General features: G+C 45.2%; 1 long non-coding RNA gene across 1 annotated transcript; it reads right to left on the bottom strand.

Moving 5' to 3' along the window:
- Window positions 1-9,576: 9,576 nt before the first annotated feature.
- Window positions 9,577-9,991, bottom strand: LOC126940707 (uncharacterized). The gene is made up of 2 exons (XR_007720888.1): window positions 9,773-9,991; window positions 9,577-9,705 (listed from the first exon to the last, which is right to left on the bottom strand). It is a non-coding gene; the product is annotated as an uncharacterized LOC126940707 (long non-coding RNA).
- Between the last annotated feature and the right edge of the window lie 200 nt (window positions 9,992-10,191).

The following is a 10,191-nucleotide window of genomic DNA, read 5'->3' as shown; positions in this document are numbered from 1 at the left end:
AGGGCTGTGGGCAGAGCTTCGAGTTTGGTTTCTACACGGGAGGGAGAGTGAGATATGCTGGACCAGGCCTCATCTCCACCCACGGGACCCTGAGAGCTGGGGAGGGCACAGGGACCCTCAGGCCTGTATGTCAGCCTTAGGAACCACGGAAATCCTGTCTCCCCAGGACTCCTCCCCTGACATCTGGCCTGGCAGGCTGGTCTCTGTCCCACACGTGCCCTACCATGGGGTGTCTGTATCCCCTCCAGTTCCACGCGCACCCACTCTGCACTCCGCCCGGGCGCTCCACTCGTAAGAGTCTTGCCCAGCCTTCAAAACACAGCTCGAGGCTTCAGTGAGGGCTTCTGCAGCTGTCTGTCCTCCCGAGGTCTCTGTCTCCCCGAGCACTTATCGTCTCTACAGACACCGTGGCGGGAGGCGGGTGTGTAACCACAGTGTGGAAGGCCACTGGTGGTCCTCTGGTGACTTTCTGTGTCATCACCGTGAAGCTCCAGTTAGATCAAGAGCTGCTGTAGAAGGAACTGGGACCAAGTCTGCTGTTCTTGAATTCCTGACCGTTCTGTAGCTCAGTGCTGAAAACAGAAAAGCTACTCAGCTCCTGTCCTGGGAAAGCTCCCTCTGTGCTGAAGGGGGATAACAGTGCCAGCCCTGCTTCTGTGTGTGTGTGTGTGTGTGTGTGTGTGTGTGTGTGTGTGTGTGTGTGTGTGTGTTTTGTTTTTGGGCTCTAGATCAAAAGAGTTAATACGGGCCAGGCACGGTGGCTCATGCCTGTAATCCCAGCACTTTGGGAGGCCAAAGCAGGCAGATTACCTGAGGTCAGGAGTTTGAGATCAGCCTGCCCAACATGTCGAAACCCCATCTCTACTAAAAAATACAAAAATTAGCCGGGCATGGTGGCAGGTGCCTGTAATCCCAGCTACTCAGGAGGCTGAGGCAGAAGAATTGTTTGAACTTGGGAGGCAGAGGTTGAAGTGAGTTGAGATTGTGCCACTGCACTCCAGCCGGGGTGACAGAGCAAGACTCCATCAAGAAAGAAAGAAAGAAGAAAGAAAGAAAGAAAGAAAGAAAGAAAGAAAGAAGGAAAAAGAAAGAAGAAAGAAGGAAAAGAAAGAAAAGAAAGAAAGAAAAGAAAGGAAAGAAGGAAGAAGGAAGGAAAAGAAAAAGAAAGAAGAAAGAAAGAAGAGAAAGAAAGAGAGAGAGAAAAAGAAAGAAAGAAAGAGAAGAAAGAAAGAAGAGAAAGAAAGAAAGAAAGAGAGAGAGAAAAGAGAGAAGAAAGAAAGAAAGAAAGAAAGAAAGAAAAAGAAAGAAAGAAAGAAAGAAAGAAAGAAGGAAAGAAGGAAGGAAGGAAGGAAGGAAGGAAGGAAGGAAAGGAAAGAAAGGAAAGAAAGGAAAGAAAGGAAAGAAAGGAAGAAAGAAAGAAAGAAAGAAAGAAAAGAAGGAAGGAAGGAAGGAAGGAGGGAGGGAGGGAGGGAGGGAGGGAGGAAGGAAAGAAAGAAAGAAAGAGAGAGCAAGCAAGCACAGTTGAAATGTGCATGATAAGAATTCACAGTAAAGGCTGGGCACAGTGGCTCACGCCTGTAATCCCAGCACTTTGGGAGGATGAGGCAGGTGGATCATTTGAGACCAGGAGTTCAAGACCAGCTGGACCAATGTGGCAAAACACCATCTCTATTAAAAATACAAAAATTACCCAGGCGTGGTCGTGCACACCTGTAATCCTAGCTTCTCAGGAGGCTGAGGCATGAGAAACGCTTGAACACAGGAGACTGCAATGAGCTCAGATCACGCCACTGCACTCCAGCCTGGGCGACAGAGTGAGACTCTGTCTCAAAAAAAAAAAAAAAAAAAAAAAGAAAAAGAAAAAAGAAAAAAAGAAAGAGGCCGGGCGCAGTGGCTTAAGCCTGTAATCCCAGCACTTTGGGAGGCCGAGACGGGCAGATCATGAGGTCAGGAGATGGAGACCATCCCAACATGGGCTAACATGGTGAAACCCCGTCTCCACTAAAAAATACAAAAAACTAGCCGGGCATGATGGCGGCGCCTGTAGTCCCAGCTACTCGGGAGGCTGAGGCAGGAGAATGGCGTAAACCCGGGAGGTGGAGCTTGCAGTGAGCTGAGATCCGGCCAGCCTGGGCAACAGAGTGAGACTCCGTATCAAAAAAAAAAAAAAAAATTAGAATTCAGAAAACAGATTTTCATAGAAGAAGATATACATATGGCCAAAAAGCACATGAAAAGATCCTCAACATCATCATCAGATAATGTCAATTACCATGTTAGGATATCTTCACATCCACTAGAATGGCTAAAATTGAGAAGATTAATTGTGTTAAGTGCTGACAAAGATGTGAAGCAACCTAAACTCCTTTTTTTTTTTTTTCAGACAGTGTCTCATTCTGTTGCCCAGGCTACAGTGCAATGGCACGATCATGGCTCACAGCAGTCTCAACCTCCTAGGCTCAAGCAATCTTCCCACATCAGCCTCCTGAGTAGCTGGGACCACAGGTGCACACCACCACACCCCACTGATTTTATTATTTTTAATTTTACAGAGACAGGGTCTCTGTATGTTGCCAGGACTGGCTAAAACTCTTATACCTTGCTGGTAGGAATAGAAAATGGTACTACCATATTGAAAAAGAGATTGGCCATTTCTTGTAAACATAGACTCATAATACCATTCATGTGTTCCATTTCTAGACATAGTAATAAAAACATGTTTTCGTAAAAAAAAACTTGTACGCAAAGATTCACAGAAGCTTAATTCACAAAAACCAACACTTGGGGGTTAAAAATAAAACTGCCCAGGTATCCATCAACAGGTGAATGGAAAAACCATGGAATGTTCATACCATAGAAACTCTACTGCTCAGCCGTGAAAAAATGAACTTGACACACACCTACACATGGTGACTCTCAAAAATATCACTCTGAGGGCAAAATAAGCTGGACACAAAAGAATTCATGCTGTATGACAACACTGACATGAAGTTCTAGAGTTGGCGGAACTAATCTCTGGTGATAGAAATCAGATGAGTCGTTGCCTGGGGCAGGGGTTTGGAGGGAAAATTGCAAAGAGCACAGGAGAACCTTACGTGGAAATGTTCCATATCTTGATTGGCATGGTGGCTACGTGGTTGTGCACATTCGTCAAAATTCACTGAAGCATACACTTAAAATGTGTGCATTTGATTGCATGTAGTTATACCTCCACAAAGATGGTTAACTCACACACAAAGACCTTCTTCAGATGCAGTCACCTGTGGACTCCTCTGTCACACGCTGGCAGGTCTTCATGTGGCTGTCGCAGAAATTGGTTCCGAGATTTAGCAACCACACAACCACAGTAACACTGAACAGGACTCATTTGTGTTGGGTTTCGATATACGCATCTTGGAAGTCAGAAAGTTACTTTGATTTTTCAACAGATTCTGAATTTAACCTCAAAAACACTTTTAAGCGTGGCTTTAAATTTTCCATGCAGTGGTGCTAAATTTTCCATGCAGTGGCGCTATGCCTTGGAGAAACCACCAATCTTGTGTTAGTTCCCCAGAAAAGAGCATTTTAAAAAGGAAAAGACAGCCTGAGCGACACAGTGAGACCCCATCTCTACAAAATATATTTCTTTTAATTAGCTGGGTATGGTAGTTCAAGTCTATAATCTCAGCTACCAGGGAGTCTGAAGCAGGAGAATCTTTTCAGCCCAGGAATTTGAGGCTGCAGTGAGCTACAACAGTGCCACTGCACTGCGGCCTAGCGACAGAGCAAGAATGTCTCAAAAAAAAAAAATCAGTAAAAAGAAAAGAAGAAAAATTTAGGGCATTGCATTACAGAGCTGCGCATGATCAACTTTTTGTCTCAGTTTACATAGTATTTTCTATTTGAAACAATGCTTTGAAAATATCTACAAATGCCAGGTTATCAGTCTGCCATAAAAAAATTTTTTTTTAAAAGAAAGAGCTAAGAACAATCAATTCTCTTGATCCTGCTCCAACCAAATCAGGCTCACACATATCCTGCCGCGTGTTCAACTTTCTTCTGTTCCTGCCCTTTCACCACCAAACAAGAAGGCAGTCAATCCAGAAAGGGTGGATCATGTTTTTAAAAAATCTCATCTTATTTTTTCACCAACCTCAGAGATCACTCCGAAGGTCAATATGACAGGGAATTCTGGAAAGGTGGTTGTGAAAAGGTAAACATGGCCAGGAAATTCCTAGGTGGCCTAAGAGACAGCTGGGCTGTGGCTGTGACTCAGCTGCAGAAGTACCTGTTTTACTCCGTGAGGGATGTGTTTGTGTGTGTGAACAGTGCCATCCTCCTTCCATTCTCTTCCAGGCACTACCCCTACCAGGAAGGCCATCAGACAATGGCCCAAGCACATTCCGAAGGACAAGTCTGAGGCTCAACAAATTCAATGTCAACAGCCAGAAAGATGGAATAAAAATCAGATGTCCAAGTCCAGATTGGCGAGTTGAAATAAAAACAATCCTATTATGCATCTCCCAGTGAAAAAATTACCCAAGCCATGGTCTACCCAGCATTCTTGTTCATTGTGCGAGGTGTCTGGCAAAGTATACCAAGATTTTTTAAATTTCCTATCAATTTACCAACTACTTCCTCTTCTAGTAATTTATCCTAAGTAAATCTTTACTGATTTATCAGTAGTAAATCAGTAAAGATTTACTTAGGTTCATATACAAAATACCCTACGCAGAATATTGTCCATCGACAGTATCCCAACTATCTGACAATATGGATAATTGTAAAATAAACTATGCCAATTATAAAAATACTATTCATGCAAAACTAAATGTGTGGTCTTCCCCTCTGAACCTGTCCTCCCTAATGCGTGGCAATAAAGTGTAGTGTGTTCACTGGAGGTCTGAAGTTAGACTGACTACAGGCAAATCCTGGCTTTGGAACATTCTAACTGTGTGACATTGGACATTTACTTAACTTACCTAAGCCTTGGTTTTCTCGTACGAAAATAATAAGGCTACCAGAGAATTCAGTAAAATAATTAGTGAAAAATGCTGACACATAATAAAGGCTCAATAAATGTTCCATGGTGAACAGGTTCTATGCAAACCTATTTCCAAAGTCCAGAGAAGCTGAGGGGACAAAGAAAAAGGCTGACACGTCCAATTTCTCAGAAAGAAATGTTTAACAGGGACTTGCGAACAGAAGCCCTGTCCCCAGCGGCTGTGGGACAAGTTGGTGGATTCCTGCGCCATCACCCTGCAGACCCAGAGCTTACGTCCCACAGGTGAGGAATGTGTGGGACAGGGGAAGTGGACCCCTGAGAGACAGGTAAGAATTCTATGTGAATCTGCCTAAGGGTAGGATTTCTGATCAAGGGCATTTTGACCTAAGGGCAGGATTTACAGCAGCAGTGTGAGTAGAGAGCTTAGAGGCATTCCCAGAAGTTCACACAGCTCGCATCCAAGACGGGGTTGCTTTAGCCTCCGCAGTGTTGCTGCTGGTAGCTTTGGTTACACACAGAAATCACCGGGGATGCTTTAAAAATACTGCTGCTTGGGCTTCCATACCCAGAAATTCTGATGTAACTTGTCTGGGATGGAGACTCAGCATCCGGATCTGTCAAAGCTCCTCTGGCAGGTTCTGATTCTAGTCATGAGAAAGTCACTCACTTGTACTCGACATTAGTCCTGCTAACAGCAACGACAAACCCTTCTCAGAATATAATCAGCAACCGTTTGAAGACACAAGAAACCAACCCGAAGCAGGCACACACCTCATCCTGGACAGAAAAAGAGCCCATTAACGAGCCCCACATTTAACCGGCTTTCCCTGGAGGACGCTATCCGGCAAGGCAAAACAGGCAGTCAAGCAGGAAAGAGTGATGTTATCGGGCTAAAAGGACACAGATTGAAGTTCAGAGCTGGCATCCTATCTGGAAACTGAACAGCAAAATCCCAGAAAGCAGGAAGAAAGAAGGAAAACACAAAATTAGTGTAAAATGCCCCTGGGTCCTTGGCTGACTTATGAACTGTGCACGGAGTACACGAGGAGACACCTAGGAGCCCAGCAGAAAGCAGCAGCTTGGAATCCAAAAAGCTGCATCTCAGCAGGTACCTACTGCTTAGAGTTCTGGGTTCGAGTCCCACTTAGACAGGCTTTGGCACACACTACAGGCTCTCCCTGAAAAACTAGCAGGACCACACCTTAGGAGTAAGAACCACGTCCCAAAACTAAAGGCTATGACCTAGAATCATGACAAACCCAACGAACAAACCCTAAATCCAGGCTTTCACAAGAGCTACAGGACCTGCCAGCAATGTAAGTGCCTGCCGGAACAAAACAGCACATTGTAAAGGAAGATAATGTAATTCAGTCTCTACAACAAATCCACAATTCCCAAAACAATAATAACTTTTAAAAAAAGACACTAGACTAGCACAAAAACAGAAAATGTGGCCCATAATCAGGATAAAAGAAACAGACCTGTAGATCACCTAGATGTTGAATTTAGCCGATGAGCAATTTAAAGCAGCTATTATAAATATGTCAGCGGCTATTATAAGTATGTCAGCTGGCCGGGCGCGGTGGTTCACGCCTGTAATCCCAGCACTTTGGGAGGCCAAGGAGGGCGGATCACCTGAGGACAGGAGTTTGAGACTAGCCTGGCCAACATGGTAAAACCCCATCTGTACTGAAAATACAAGAACTAGCCGGGTGTGGTGGCGCATGCCTTGTAGTTCCAGCTACTCAGGAGGCTGAGGCAGGAGAATCACTTGAACCTGGGAGGCAAAGGTTGCAGCGAGCCAAGATCGCGCCATTGCACTCCAGCATGAGCCACAGAGACAGACTCCGTCTCAATAAATAAATAAATAAATAAATAAATATGTCAGTGGGGTTACAAAGAAGGGTGAAAAGAAGGGCAAAAAGACAGAAAATCTTAGCAGAGAAATAGAAACATTAAAAAGGAAACATGGAAATTCTAGAATTGAAATTAACTGGAGAGGCTCCACTGGAGACTCTACACAGCAGAAGAATGGATTGTGAACTTGAACACAGGCCAGTAGAAGTTATATCCACTTTCCAAAGCACAAAAGGAAAAAGAAATTTAAAAATCCGAACAGAAGCATCTGAGTCCAGTGGGACAATAACAAATGGCTCTGAGTTGACCTGACTTGCCCCGCTGCTCTGGAGAGCTTCCTTGTTTAATGGTATCCTCTTTCTGAGTTTTTCAGATCGTGGCCCAGAACTTTCTCACAATCTTGCTTTATCTCCTCTCTGCCTTTAAGATTTTTATATATACATTGTCGTTCGTTTGTTTGGCCTTGGTAGAAGTTCAGATACCTGATCATAGGTTTATTTAACAAGTATTTGCTGAGAACCTGCTTAATGCTAGATGCTACGGGGAACAAGATGATGAATCAAGAATGACTGATGTCCCGCAATAAACATACGTGTGCATGTGTCTTTATAGCAGCATGATTTATAATCCTTTGGGTATATACCCAGTAATGGGATGGCTGGGTCATATGGTACATCTAGTTCTAGATCCTTGAGGAATCGCCATACTGTTTTCCATAATGGTTGAACTAGCGGCTGAACTTTATTGCGGCACTATTCACAATAGCAAAGACTTGGAATCAACCCAAATGTCCATCAGTGACAGACTGGATTAAGAAAATGTGGCACATATACACCATGGAATACTATGCAGCCATAAAAAAGGATGAGTTTGTGTCCTTTGTAGGGACATGGATGCAGCTGGAAACCATCATTCTTAGCAAACTATCACAAGAACAGAAAACCAAACACCGCATGTTCTCACTCATAGGTGGGAACTGAACAATGAGATCACTTGGACTCGGGAAGGGGAACATCACACACTGGGGCCTATCATGGGGAGGGGGGAGGGGGGAGGGATTGCATTGGGAGTTATACCTGATGTAAATGACGAGTTGATGGGTGCTGACGAGTTGATGGGTGCAGCACAGCAACATGGCACAAGTATGCATATGTAACAAACCTGCACGTTATGTACATGTACCCTAGAACTTAAAGTATAATAATAATAAATAATAAAATAAATTAAAAAAAAAAAAAAAAAAAAAGAATGACTGATGTCCTTAAAGAATTTGCAGTCAGCTAGGGGAGTCAGAAACAAGAGCACTGCGGCTGCCGGGCACAATGGAGACACGATGCATGTAAGTTCAAGCAGAGTTTCAAGGAAATTGGCAGGGACAGGGCAGGCTTCAAGGGGGAAGTGGCGCCGGGAAGCTTGAGCAGGATTTGGGCGTTCTGACGTGGAGACGGCATCACCTTCTTCTCCTTTAGTTGTGTCTGGCAGAGGCTGCTGGGAACGTTCTGAGATCACATACCAGCAGCCTCCTAGCCCAAGCCGACCCAAAAGAGACATGCCCCCAAGAAAGGATTCCGGACTTCACCTGGTGGCCTGTATTTCTAGTATTTCACAATGTGCACATGTCATCTAGCCTCTACACAAAAATACCGAGTGCAGCAGAGGAAACATTCCTCTGACCACAGCCACTCCTCTGTGGAGCCTCTTAGATTAATCCTCGTAAGAGGCCTGAGACAAATTTTCATCTAATACATATTTTTCTACAGCCTGCTCCTGTAATAAAAGAGAGAAAGAAGAAGTGAAGTTATCCTGGGAATTATTCAGGTGAAAACAAAACCAAAACAAAACAGAAACAGTAGTATGGTTTATCTGAGGACACAAAATTAGAAGGCAATTTTTCCAAAAAGGTAAGGGGATCATTTCAGATCTTCATGGGGGAAGAAAGAGAGAATGTCAGCCCAGAGCACGGGACTGGGCAGGCACCCCAGTACCCTCTGGGTCAGGCTGGCTGGGAGCCCCCACGCTGGGCCCAGGGAAAGGCCAGGCTGGCTTTAGTGTGGCCCAGGTCCCAGAGCCTTCCTCTGGTTTGGTTAGGGAGCTGTGGGGCCAGAAGGAGCCAGAATTTTAGGGGGGAAAGTGAATTCTGAGTCAGTATGCTGGGTGGGGTGGTGACCTAACACACTTGGGCCTAGAGATCTGAAAACGCAGAAACAGCAAGGGTAAGGGAAAGGGAACAGAAGGAACCCCACTGCAGCCAAATACGAACCACCTTCCCCAGAGGAGGCTAACCTCTTCACCAAGGAATAAAAGCACTGGCCACCAGCTGAACTTGAAGGGCACCTAGGACCCACTGCCCTCCTTCCTCTCTGCTTCTTCCCTCTTTTCTTTCTCCCTTTCCTCTCCGCCCCTCCCCTCCCCGAGTCTGCTACTTTCCCTGAACCCTGGACTGATGTCCTGGACAGATGTCCTGGACAGGAGGGACTTTCGAGCAGGGTGCCAGGTGTCCTTGTTGGGTCCGGAGTTGGTTCCTTCCGGTAGGTTGGTGGTCTTGCTGACTTCAAGAATGAAGCCGTGGACCTTCACAGTGAGTGTTACAGCTCTTAAAGGTGGCAAGGACCCAAAAAGTGAGCAGCAGCAAGATTTATTGTGACCAAAAGAACAAAGCTTTCACAGCGTGGAAAGGGGACCCTAAAGAGTTGCCTCTGCTGGCTGGAGTGATTGGCTTTTATTCCCTTACTTGTTCCTGCCCATGTCCTGCTGATTGGCCCATTTTACAGAGTGCTGATTGGTCCATTTTACAAACCTCTAGCTAGCTACAGAGCGCTGATTGGTGCATTTTTACAGAGCACTGATTGGTGCATTTTACAAACCTCTAGCTAGCTACAGAGTGCTGATTGGTGCATTTTTACAGAGCACTGATTGGTGCATTTTACAAACCTCTAGCTAGCTACAGAGCACCAGTTGGTCCCTTTTTAAGGAGCCCTGATGGCTGCTTTTTGTTTTTTTGTTTGTTTTGAGACACAGTCTCACTCTGTTGCCCAGGCTGGAGTGCAGTGGCGCGATCTTGGCTCACTGCAAGCTCCACCTCCCGGGTTCACGCTATTCTCCTGCCTCAGCCTCCAGAGTAGCTGGGACTACAGGTGCCGCCACCTTGCCCGGCTAATTTTTTTTTTTTTTTTTTTTTTGTATTTTTAGTAGGGACAGGGTTTCACCGTGTTAGCCAGGATGGTCTTGATCTCCTGACCTCGTGATCTGCCCAACCTCGGCCTCCCAAAGTGCTGGGATTACAGGTGTGAGCCACCGCGCCCGGCCTGATCAGTGCATTTTACAAACTGCTTGTAAGACAGAAAAGTTCT

The sequence above is a fragment of the Macaca thibetana genome, chromosome 17, assembly GCF_024542745.1.
Source record: "Macaca thibetana thibetana isolate TM-01 chromosome 17, ASM2454274v1, whole genome shotgun sequence".
Taxonomy (NCBI): domain Eukaryota; kingdom Metazoa; phylum Chordata; class Mammalia; order Primates; family Cercopithecidae; genus Macaca; species Macaca thibetana.
The sequence above is the reverse complement of the archived record's forward strand: the minus strand, read 5'-3'. Positions and strand labels throughout refer to the sequence as shown.